This window comes from Medicago sativa, chromosome 6 (genome assembly GCF_051527215.1).
Source record: "Medicago sativa cultivar Bolivia chromosome 6, Bolivia_mono, whole genome shotgun sequence".
NCBI lineage: Eukaryota > Viridiplantae > Streptophyta > Magnoliopsida > Fabales > Fabaceae > Medicago > Medicago sativa.
In genome coordinates this window covers 9,435,903-9,449,267 of record NC_140754.1, presented here as the reverse complement: position 1 = coordinate 9,449,267, position 13,365 = coordinate 9,435,903, and the positions used below count along the sequence as shown (strand labels likewise).

The following is a 13,365-nucleotide window of genomic DNA, read 5'->3' as shown; positions in this document are numbered from 1 at the left end:
AAAGTCAAATTTTTCTTATAAATAGGATCGGAGTATAAGGTAGTTCACATCTATAAGCTTCTCAAACGTCCAGTAACTAACTTATATTTTTCTTTGAAATAACTAAAAAAAAATCTTTGAACTATTTAAAGAAAAAACTACACGGATTGTGGCACACGTTCCCCCCTTAAAAAGTCAAAAGTCACTTTCTAAGAGGACACACATGTCACAATGCCGCATAGCATTTTTCAACTCTCATTGCACTTCTGCGTTCGATAACATTATGTTCTACGCTTTATTTATTTATAATGGTAGTTTATATCTCTAAGTTTCTCAAACGTCCAATGTACTAACTATCGCTCTACGTATGTTTTTTTGTAGTAGCCAGGGTTTGAATCCCGAACCTTGCATATTTTATGCATTGTCCCAACCAACTGAACTAAGCCCACGAGGACCGCTCTATGTATGTTTCACAAAACACATAGCTTTACTAATAATTTTTGAACGTAATACTAATAAAATGAAGAAGAGAAAAAATGTAACACATGTTTAGTAAACGTTACAACTCATACATAATTCTTGACCAAGGAAGCAAGTAAAGTAAAAAGGTGAAACATATTTTGGATGGGTTAAATTTTAATTAACTTTTGAAATATAATACTAAAAATACAACAAGTTCGACAAAATCAGATAACACTTGAATGACATTGTGGCATCAATGTCATGTGACTAACTTTTTCAGGTGAATTCAAAATACATACAGAGTAATCTTTTCTTGCATCAACGAGAATGCCTCATACATTTCTATAGTGCGATAAAGTGTTTTACATTAAATATTCACTTAATTCAGTACAATATTCATTTAAATTATCACTATTTTTACCATAAGTACCGATGTTACGCCCCTTTAAAATTTATTGAACCTCTAGTGATCAATGGGTAAATAAATCTACATTAAAAAAAATGATTGATGGTTGACTATATTTTATTGAACCTCTAGTTCTTTTAATTGGAGACAAATAGGTCATATTGATGTACTTTATCCTTATCCTTACTATATCACTTTTAAGATAATATAAAACTAGTTTTCCCTTTTTTAAGATTGATCAATGAATATAGTCAACACATAGTCACGGGAAATTACATAAATATTGTGTTATAATCAATGCATATGAATTTAATTTTTTAACTTTTAATTTATTGAATACACAAAATTTATAATAACATTTCCAACATGTGTCCTTAGGGCACAATTTAACATGACCTTAAAAGGTACTCCTTCCGTTTCAAAATACATGTCCAAGTCAACCACTTCACATATGCCAATCCATAATTTTGACCGTTAATATTTTTAATTATCTAAAGTAAAAAATTATAAAAATTTAATATTTTGAAAATATTTGTCGAGACAAATCAAACAACATCATACATGCTAATATTTGTATTTATACATTAGTAAAAAAGTAAGGTCAAAGTAAGTCAAGTGAATAGTGCACATTGCAAAAATTGGACATGTATTTTGAAACGGAATGAGTAATACCTATAGTTCTTTTAACTAGAGACAAATAGATCAAATTAATGTAATTGATCCTTATCCTTACTAGGGGTGTTCGCGGTGCGGTTTGGATCGGTTTTGAGGCAAAATGTCAACCGATCCAAAATAAAAATCACATGCGGTTCGGTTCGGTTTGGATGAGTTTTCTAAAAAAATCCGAACCGAACCAATCCAAATATATGCGGTTTAATTTGGATCGGTTTTTGGATATCCAAAATGCAAAATATATTTTTTTATTTACTCTTTTTTTAAAAATATTATTTTTTTATTAATATTAATATTACACAAACATGGTAAAAATAATAGGTTTGATGCAAAATAAATTAAAAAATTAAAATTATAGTATGAAAATTATCAATTATTTTTGAAACATATGAAGTAATAATAATATAGATTAAATTAGTGGAATATATAAGATTACAATTTAACAATGATTATAATAATGCAATATATAATACTAATAAAAGAATAAATAAGTATTAATATTTATTTTTGTGGTTCGGTTCGGTTTGGTTCGGTTTTGAAAAAGTGATCCGAAATCCGATCCGATCTTAGCGGTTTTTACAAAACAACATCCAAACGCATCCAAATATATTCGGTTTTTTGCGGTTTTCGGTTTTTTTGGATCGGTTTGCGGTTTTATTTTGGATCGGTTTGGATTTGAACACCCCTAATCCTTACTATAACACTTTTGAACAACAAAAACAAATTTCTTTCAACTATTTAAAGAAAAAAACCATGGAATTGTGACTCTCATTCCCCCTTAAAAAGTCTGAATAACTTTATAAGAGGACATGGATGTCGCAATACCATATGACATTTTTCTACTCCAAAATGCATAACGCTTCTGTGTTTGTAAATTGTATTGTATGCTTTATTTATTTATAATGGTCGTTTACACCAATTTGCTTCTCAAACGCCCGATGTGGGACTAGCTATTGCTCTACATATTCACAAAGGACATGTGTATGGCAGTTTGTTTTTAGAGTGAAATTCTTTTGTGTGATTAATAGAGAATGAAAGTTAACATTGAATGTGTGACTTACTACAATGTAAAACATGTCTCATTTGTCGAAGGTAATATTTCCTTTCCTTTCTACGATACTTCCATAGAAGAACATAGTAGTGTTTGAATGATGTTCATGTTAAAGTAAACTAAAATTCTTTCTATATAAGAAGTTAACATTGAATTTATAATGACCACATAAAAGCTTGTTTAGAATAGGAATAATACTTTACGTAACATGAACAATGCCATGATTGGCTAAGAACTTTAGGAGAAAACAAAAACCAACTTGAAAATAATAGTCATAAGTTATTAAGTCCCTCAAGAAAATCTAATATTTGAGGATCATGATTAATTGAGCAACAACAATGTTGTCTATGAATGAGATTATCACTATGTTTATATATATGTTTCTTTGGCTGTTATTATGAATTTACATGGGACTTTTTTACCCACATCTCATTTCCCCACATTGTGCATTTTATTCGATATTCTATCAAACTTTGAATCTTTTTGGGTATGGTATCGTGTAAACTTCTGAATCATTCATCGTGGGGTTTAATAATTGAATCATCCTTTGATATGTTACTGATTAAGTGTAGTTAGTTCTTGTTGATTAATGAGTTGTGTAAAAGTTTGTAGAACTTCAACTATTTTCTATTTCTTGTAGAATAAGTTAAATAGGAGAATTAACAACAACTAAACATTTTTCTACTAGATGGGGTTGGTTAAATGGATCAAATTACGCAGAAGTTAAATAAGAGAATTAATAACAACAACAACAACAACCAAACAATTTTCTACTAAGTCAGATCCGTTAAATGGATCTAATTACGCAATAATGTTCTATGATAGACTATATTTCGATCAAACTCATTAAATTTTAAATCTTTCTTAATAGTTTATCTTATAGTTTTTTTTTTAAATCTTCCCCTACCTTTGGTGATCTGACTATCATTCATTTGATCTACTCTCTTTACCATAAAATCTAAAGATTTATTCTCTACATGCATAAACCACCTAAGTGCCTGTTTGGTACTGTGTTTGCAAAACGGAGTTTGATGAAAATCACGGCAAAAAACGACGTTAGCGTAGAAGCTAGTATTTGGAGCTTCTGGAAATCACGGCAAAATACATCTGAAAACGTGCTTTTGTGTGTATTGCAAACGTGAAACCAAACACACGCTAAACCTATTTTTCATCACCTTTTTTACTATAGGTGTTCCCTTATCTTTTTTTAATATTGTCATTTCTAATTTTACTACACATCGAAAACAACGTTATAATCACAGATACACTCATTTTATTCTTATGTTGGATATTCACTGCCCAACCAAATCAATAAATTCGTTGATTTACAAAGAATAATGGGCAAAATCCTTATTTTAAAACCTTATTTAAAAAAGTTAAAAAATCCAAAAATGGATATGCTTGAAGTATCTTCCAAAGAATAAATTGTTTTCAATTATTTAAACTTACATATAAAAAAGACTAATAGATATTGTCTTATCCTTCTTTCTTCAAAAAGATCAAGCAAAATATTTACATCGACCCACTTTTTGAAGAAGGGGAAGGGCAAGACAATGCCTAAAGCCTTTTCTTACACGAGAATAAGGTAAACTATACAATTTATTGACGATGTGTTGTAGGCTTTATTTATATTGGCAGTTTATCTCTCAAACTTCTCAAACGACCGATGTGGGACAACCTATCACTTTGACAAACCAGATGTGCATATCTGTTAACAATTATTACTATAAAAATAATAAAATATTAGCAAATAAAAAAATTGATGTTGCAGCTTATGATAAGCGACGAACTTCCTATCTATGAGCCAAGTCTTTATGATGTAGTAAAGCAATGTCGTCGCAAGAACTTTTTCATCAGCACCGATGTCGAAAAACATAACTAGAAGACATGGTGTTTGTATCTGTCAATACACCAACAAAAACTTGCGGCCAATGAGCTAGCAAAACAGCCGATTTAATGTATTGGGCGAGCGTGGCTCGGATGATCGCCGATGTCTCTAAGTCCGACAAAATTGTGGTCCATAATTGTGGTTCATTTCCTCAACAACATATATTATTTTTTTCACTAGCTTATACCATTTTTTCATATGGTAGTTCAAATTGCATTTGAACTTATACTGCATCATTTTTTATCTCGATTTTATCCTTATCATCCTTTAATAGATAAATCACTCATTGGTGGTTTGAATAATTGAATCATCCTTTAATATATTAATGACTGAGTGGTAGTTATTGATTTGTGTAAAATTTGTATATCTTCAGTTTTATGTTTCTTGTATAGTAAGTTAGTCAATTATGTTTCTGCCAAATTAAATGTTTGATCTACTAAGCGACTTTGTTAAGATTGATCTCCTCTTTCAGGATCACGATTTATTGAGCAACAAAAATGTTGTCTATGAATGAAAAATGTTTATATATGTCTTTCTCAGTACCGCTGGAACCCGTATCAACAAAACTAGTTTTAAAAAGTTAATGTTAAACTAGTATTTTATTTTATTTTATTTTATTGCAATTTTTTATTAAAATATTGTAAGACTTTTCTAAAACTTAATTTTTCTTTAAAAAAGATACACACATTGACCCACTTCCTGATGAGATCAAAGCCTAATATTAACTTCTTTTGATCTAATGTGGGTTCCTGATCTCCCAGTCTCATTAAGAGGGGAGTACACTAGGAACAAGTTGGGCTTACCTAATTATAGATTTATTCCTTGAAGAGGTTTTGGCCTAATCCCCATTTTCTTTTTTGTACTCTCGATCTTTTTTTGATATATATTTTGCTGAGCAGGTGTCCTTTGCGCCTCTCATTTATAAAAAAAAAAAAAATTATCTAGCGTAATTGGTTTTGCTCTCCATTTTGTCCTTATTTTGCTCCTACCCATATATTTTACTCTCCGGTTTCTTTTTATATGAGTAGTTTACAAAAAAGTTTTGTCCTTAAATATAAAATCATTTACAAAATCCTAGATGCATTAATTACTCTTTTTTTAATATATACCTTTATTAATACTAACAATTTGTTTAGGTATATAAAAAGTTATAATTAAGGATATAAAAATGTTAACAAGTGCCCCGAACACTTTTTAAACACTTTAAATGGTAAGTTTTTTACTATAAAAAAATTGTATATTATTTAATGCATTGAAAATTGTAATAATTGACTTTTAAAAAGAATAATTACAAAATTTTGGATCCTTAAAGAGTGCTCCGAGCATTCATTAACAAGGCCACTTAAGGATAATATAATAATAGTCACACACATATAAGACAACTTCATTATTCCAACAACTTTTCTTAATAAAAAGGGGCCGAAGGAGTACGTTTTCTTAATGAGAAATGATATTTGAACAACCACTTTTAAACAACTTTTGTGACAATTTTCTCTCTCATACTCACATTATACTTTTATTCTCTCTCTTCCTTTTTCTCTCTCTATTATTATTGTCCAATAAGAAGAGAGAAAAAAAAGTTGTCATTAAAGTTGTTTGATTTTGGTTGTCAAAATATCACTCCTCTTTCTTAATAGTCACACACATATAAAACATAACTTCAAGTGGACTGTGATATTCTTTCTGTAGCCTAAAACATTACTTCATTTTCTTAAGTCAAAATTTGAGGCTTCAAGTTTGATTCAAATTTATTAATACTTTTTTCCTTTCCGATAAGTGTAAATTAGAGACTCTTTCACTAATGTTTTGTTATTTAACTAACATGTTACTCTAACATATTGGTGAATGTTTCTTAAATTTCTATGAGTTTTTATCTCTATCAAGTTCTCAAACTTATTTTATATATAAGATGAATATTCATCTCCATGATCTTGTGCTTTCTAACATGGTATCACGAGCCTCTCAAAATCATACCGTCCTTTCTGAAATGACAACAATGATGAAGATCATTGTAATTCAGATTTAGAAATGAAAACTCAAAAAACTTTAATGAGTTTTTATCTTTATCAATATTAGTTGCCTTGGGTATTGTTCTTATATGCTATGTTCTCCGTTTGCATTAGCAGTAACTTCAAAACTCACACCATTATGCTTCAAATTAGAAAAGAATGATAGGATATTACTATGTACTCCCACTAGTTTTTCAATAGAAAGTAAAGTTTAAATATGAGTGTGTGACTCATCAAGTTTTAATGTCAACTCAATGTGCAACAAATATGTGAAAAAAAATCATAAATAACCAAAAAAACTAAAAACTAATCCAAATAAAGTTTCAAAAGTTGTTATTAATGTATGAAAAAATCATTGATTATAATATAGTTAATTTAAGTAGACTAAATTTCAACTACAACCATTGACTATTTTTTATTCCAAATAAAGTTTCTATTAATGTATGAAAAAAATCATAAATAACCAAAAATTAAAAAATTAGAATTAAACTAGTTTTATTTATGGTTTTCTTGGCAAAACCCCAAAATAATTCATTCATTATTAACTAATTTAAATTAGTTAACTAATTTAAATTACTTTGAAGGTTTTTCCAAGAGTAACATAAATTATTTTTGACTCTTGTCAAAAATTAACTCAATCAAATAATACTGGGGTGGACGAAATATGAATAATTGTGCGTGTCTATTTATAATATAGTTGACCTCTATAAGATTTAAAAGTTTCCGATGTGGGACCACCAATTGTTCTACATATGTTTCGCAAAGCACGCATTGGTGTTGGATATGTAGATTGAGGCATGTAAAGCAGGTGTTGCTTTTGAAGGTGGTGCTAGCAGGAGCACAAGCAGCTGCCGATGGCGGTGGTCGCGACGATGGAAGTATTGGATAAAACAATGGTGGTGCTGATTGCAGGCTGCAAAGCTTCTTTTTCCTCTCATAATCAGATTGCTTTAGTTGTAGCTCCACAATATCTCTTGAATCCAAAAGTCTAGCCATGGAAAAATAATAATAAATAACAAGTTTAATTTTGATACACCGTCAAGTAAACTTTTTATACAGGCTAAACAATCACAAGTCACGAAACATCGTTAATTATGCAAGAACTTCATAAATTTTTCTTTTTTTAAGCTTCATTGTTCAATCTACATTGCTTCCTCTTCAATCTTCATTGCCTCCTCTAAGTAATTTCACTCTCACTCTTAATTTAGAGGGGAAAGATTGGGACTTTAAATTTAGTTGATTGTGTCTTTGTGTGTAAATATGTGTGTGAGAGTTTGGAATTTAGAGATAAGATTTTCGGTTTGTGAATCCATTTGATTTTAGATCAGATGTATGCTTTGGGAGAGCTAAATTTGGTGACATCCCAAGAAAAGTTAAAAAAACTGCCGCGTACTCTTGAGCGGCTTCAAAAATAGGATTTCTTTGTACATGATGAAAGAAGGACCTACACTAACATGTAACTTTGACACATAATTAAGATTCTAAACTTTGTAGCCACTAATATGTTCATGAAGGTAAGCGTTGGGGTTAGCTTGGATTTGCACAATGTGACATTTGAATGTGATTCTAAAATTCTAGTTAATGCAGTCTTATCATATGTGGTTGAGGCAAAAAAGAGTGTTAGATATTCAAAAGACGGTAGGAATCTCCTTCACTAAAGAGGCAAAAGTTCTAACAACAAAATTAGTATTGCTAATAAAATGAAGTTCTTTCTTTGCGATAAAGACAGAATGGATTTAACAATTACTATTACTAATAAAAATAATAATTAGAAAATCCAAAAATGCATTCAAGCGTAGCATGCTTAAAGTATCTTCCAAAGAATTAAATTGTTCTCAATTATTTAAACTTACATATAAAAAAGACCAATAGATATTGAATTATCCTTCTTTCTTCAAAAAGATCGAGCAAAATATTTACATAGAACCACTTTTTGATGAAGAAAAAAAGGCAAGACAATGCCTAAAGCCTTTTTAATGAAGAACCACTATACAATTTCATGACAATGAGTTGTAGGCTTTATTTATATTGGCAGTTTATCTATCAAACTTCTCAATCGTCCGATGTGGGACAACCTATTACTTTGACAAAGCAGATGTGCATATCTGTTTGTTTTCAGAATGAAGTTCTTTCTGTGATTAATGAAGTTAACAATTATTACTACTAATAAAATTAATAAAATATTAGCAAATAAAAAAATTGATGCTGCAGCTTAGAAAAGAAAAAAAAAATGAAGATTTGCTGCATCGGTGCTGGATATGTAGGGGTCCAACAATAGCACTCATTGCAGCCCGGAACAGCGACAAACTTCCTATCTATATATGAGTCAAGTCTTCATGATGTAGTAAAGCAATGTCGCGGCAGGAACCTTCTCTGCAGCACTGATGTTGAAAAGCATGACTACTAAGCTGAAATAGTGTTTTTATCTGTCAATACACCAACGAAAACTCGAGGTCCATGAGCTGGCAAAACAGCCGATTTAACGTATTGGGTGAGCGTGGCTCGGATAATCGCCAATGTATCTACGTCCGACAAAATTGTGGTTGAGAAACAAACTGTTCCTGTCAAAACTGCTAAAGCTATAGATAAAATTATGATACACAATGCAAAGGGTATGAAATTTCATATTCTGTCATAATCCTGAATCCTTGCTGATAGAACTGCAACTCAAGACCTTTTCAATCCAAACTCAGTTCTCATTGAGGCAGAGAAACCCTGGAAGGCGAAAAAGCAATTCAAACATTGAAGAAGTTTGTTCTCAATGGATTCCTCAAGGAAGAAAATTGACAACAAATGTTAACCAAAAGTTAGATGCTAACGATTTCATAGCTTAGTGATAAATGCCAAGAAGTGTTAAATTCATGTTATATTTTAAGCACTTTTTGTTGCTTGCTTTGCAAGTAATTGAAGGAAAAGCCGAGAAATAAGCGTTAAATGCCTTATTACGCTTTACTTATCATTACTCTATCCTTTTGTGCAGGAATTAGCCCCAAGACACTGAGCGAAGACCAAAAATCACGAAAAGTGCAAATGGCAAAAGTTCATCAGCATGAGGAAATGTGTGCTCGCATCTGCGAGCTCATTTACTCGCAACTGCGAGTAAGGGCGGTTTGCCCAGATACGCCAATAGCGTATCTCTCTGGAATCCTTTGTATTTTCTCAACTCGCATCTGCGAGTGGTGTAGCTCGCAGCTGCGACCTCAGGCAGGGCAGACCTCTATAAATAGCCCACTTACTATTCCTTGAAGATATTATGTTGGGATCTTCTTAGATATTTTTAGGATCCTTTTCTCTTAGTTTTTCATAGCTTTTAACTTGTAATTTTATAGAGAGAAGTAAGGTAGATCATATAGAGTGAGAGTGGTTTTGGAAGTTGGATCTTTATTCCTTTGTTGAGACATCACAAGGTGTAATGAATCTTTCCTTTTCAATCCATCCTTGCAAGGCTTCCATGATGATGTGTAGCTAGATACCCTTTGTTGGGATGAGAGGTACTTGATCCTTGCTAAACATGTAATCTTTTGATCTTGCAATATATGGTTCTAGCAATTTATATTCAATATTGTTGTTATTCTTGTGTTAATGCTTTCAATGAGATTCAAGATGCTTTGGACACAAACTCTTGAATCTAGAGCTAGAGTAGCAATATATCTTAGGTTAACTTACTTGACATCTTTGTTAATCTTGTGATAATCACCATAATCAAGAGTTAAATGCTTTCAGATACTTAATCAGGCTGGACACGGTTGATTACGTTATCCGATCGACTTTGTTAACGTTTAAGGGATTTGGACACGAATGTTTAAACGATACCTTAGAGTTAATTATATCACTTTGGACATGAAGGATAGTTTAGAATTGATTGTGATAATGTTGTTTATAAAGCTAGAATTCGTATGGATCATTAGGTTACGTGTGACGCTTGGTTAAGGAACGCTACTCCTAACAAGTTTCAATCCTTATTTATCTCAACTTTTACTTTTTGCAATTAGTTTAGCTAGTTACATTTCAATTCAAACAAACAAGTACTCTTAATACTTGGAATGATAATTGATGTTAAACTGTCCTTGATAACGCACTATTCCATGTGGAGACGATACACAAATACTTATCTTGTTTGATGCTAAAAACGACTTTCATCACTTAGAGAATTTCTACTGTGATTGCAATGTCAGCACTTTGTGAAGCTACCGACGCAAATATTAACCATGTTTCCTATGTTGTCGGTACCAACATAAAAATTGAACCGAAGTTCAAAATCTTGCTTCCAAAAAGATATATTGAACCTGGTTACATTTGAGAGTGCAATGCTTTACCAGAAGTTGCTGAATATTGTTAACAAAAAGTGCAGATGCTGTCAATAAGTTTAGTCCAAAATTTCAAACACAAACAACTCTTAATAAAAAAACTAAAAGTTAAGATTCTATTCCAATTCCTTCGTAAAATTACAACATATCCCTTGATTTTCAACCATCTAAACTTAATTTAAATTTCACAGTTACAAACATAATTCACAACATACAAATGGGAATTATTTGATCCATCCAGCGTCATGATCCCATATTTTCTCCTTGTAATCAGCCATTTTGCATCTGTGACAAATAGTTTATCGTTTACATCAAGAGTAAAATAAAACGGAGAGGAGATTGAATCTCCATAGTTTACATCTGTAACAAAATAGTCAGATTTTGAGGCTCTGCCTATATAAATAAATAGGATAAACTTGCATCAGTACCTTTTTCTTTATCTCTATTAATTCGACATTTCCTCTAATTTTTATATCCGACAAAAATGTTTGTTTCAAATCTCCTCTCGGTTTCACTCAAGATGAAAATGTCTTTTTTAATATAGAAATATATAGTACTCCCTCTGTTCTAAATTATATGTCATCTAGCAATTTCTGCTAATTTGGTAAATGTGTCATTGTCTTATTACTCAAAGTACTTGGCTATATATAGCCATATTAGAAGGCTTGTGCTACAAGTAACACCTTATAACACTCCTTACAAACACTCCCCTAATCTGAATGTGACCAAAACTTCACTGATACATAATTGTATTTACTCATACATTTGAGCGCCACTGTGCATAGGTTAGGAAAGGAAAAATTATGAAGATTTGTTGTATTGGTGACGGATATCTTGGGGGTCGTCCAACAATGACAGTCATTGCCTTGAAGTGTCCATCCACTGAAGTTGCAGTCGTTGATATATCGTAATCGAGCATTGCACCGTGGAACAACGATCAACTTCCAATCTATGAGCCCTGTCTTGATGATGTTGTAAAGCAATGTCGCGGCAAGAACTTTTCTTCAGCTCTGATGTTAAAAAACATGTATGTGAGCTTGCATAGTGTTTGTATCTGTCAATACACCGACAAAAACTCGCGGTCTCGGGCCTGGAAAAGCAGCAGATTTGACGTATTGGGTGAGCGTTGCTCGGGTGATTGCAGATGTGTCAAGTCTGACAAAATTGTTGTAGAGAAATCAACTGTGCCTGTTAAAACTGCTGAGGCTATAGAGAAAAATGCAAAAGGTATCAACTTTCAGATTCTGTCAAATCCTGAATTTCTTGCTGAATGAACTGCAATTTAAGACATTTTCAATCTAGACAGAGTTCTCATTGGAGTCAGAGAAACCTCAAAAGGTGAAAAAGTGATTCAAACATTGAAAAAAGTCTATTCTCAATGGATTCACTCATTTGCAAAGTTTATGAAATGATTTAGCCAAAAATGTGATGGTGTCAACCTTTTCTAGCCCATTTTTAAGCATACTCTAGCCAAGTAAACTAGTTTGGTAAATAAGCTCCATTTTCATGGGATTATATTCAAAATTATGAGCTATAATAGTTTTCAAATACTAAAAACCCTAAAACCCATAATGAGATTGATTCTGATTTGAATAAAAGTTTGTAGGTCTTTAGTTATATTATGTTTCTTGTGTCCTAAGTTATCCAAAAAAATTATCTTTGACTCAATGTTGCTGATTGTTTTGTTTTGAAGCCCACGTTGATATTGAAGGTGGAGGCATGGCGGGATTTCCCATCGACTGTTCCTGTTGAGAGAAAGATAGGAGGGTTGAAGCAAAGAAAAAGAAAATTCAACATATACATTTTTTGTTTAATCTTTTACACTTTTAATTTAATTAAATTTCATCTTAGATAAGTGACAATGATGGTTTTTCTTTAATTTGTTACAGGGGTAAACCAATCAAAATTAATGAATATTACAATGAAGGCAAACACTTAATAACCCTTGAAAAATTAAGGAAAAATAGTCATTTTGGTTCCTGAATGTGTACCGAATAGTAACAATAGTTCTTCAATGTATCAAAATTTTAAAATAGTCCATGATTGTGGACTTGATTATTGAAAATAGTCTTTGATGGTAAAATAATCTCTCAATACCGCAATAACTCTTTTATATTGGGATTGAAATGACGATAAGGGAATATTTATAAGGACTAATATGATAATAAGTAGGTATATTGAAGAGCTAATGTGACAATATTAACGAAGCATTTCAATTTGAGTGACTATTTTGACTAACGAAGTATACAATAATGAATTATTTTGAAATTTCAATACATTAAGAGAATTAAAAAATCACAAATAAAAAACTAATCTAAAAAAACAGAATTAAACTAGTTTTACTTATGTAATTTAAATAAAATTACACCCTGGAAGTTCTTAACAAAAACATAAATTATTTTTGACTTTTGTCAAAAAAATAGCTAACATTAAATAAAACTAATTAAGGTGGAGATTATCACTGCAGGCTGGTTTCTAAAACAAAAGTTGTGCGCGCTTTATTTTATAATAAAGTTTACCTCTATAAGTTTCAAAAGCTACCGATGTGGGACTAGCATATGAAGGTGATCAATAGTAAAATCACACGTACA

General features: G+C 31.3%; 1 pseudogene; it reads left to right on the top strand.

Annotated features, from left to right (window-relative positions):
• The first annotated feature begins 11,577 nt into the window (after nt 1–11,577).
• LOC146912637 (UDP-glucose 6-dehydrogenase 1-like) lies at nt 11,578–12,186 on the top strand (annotated as a pseudogene).
• The last annotated feature ends 1,179 nt before the right edge of the window (nt 12,187–13,365 follow it).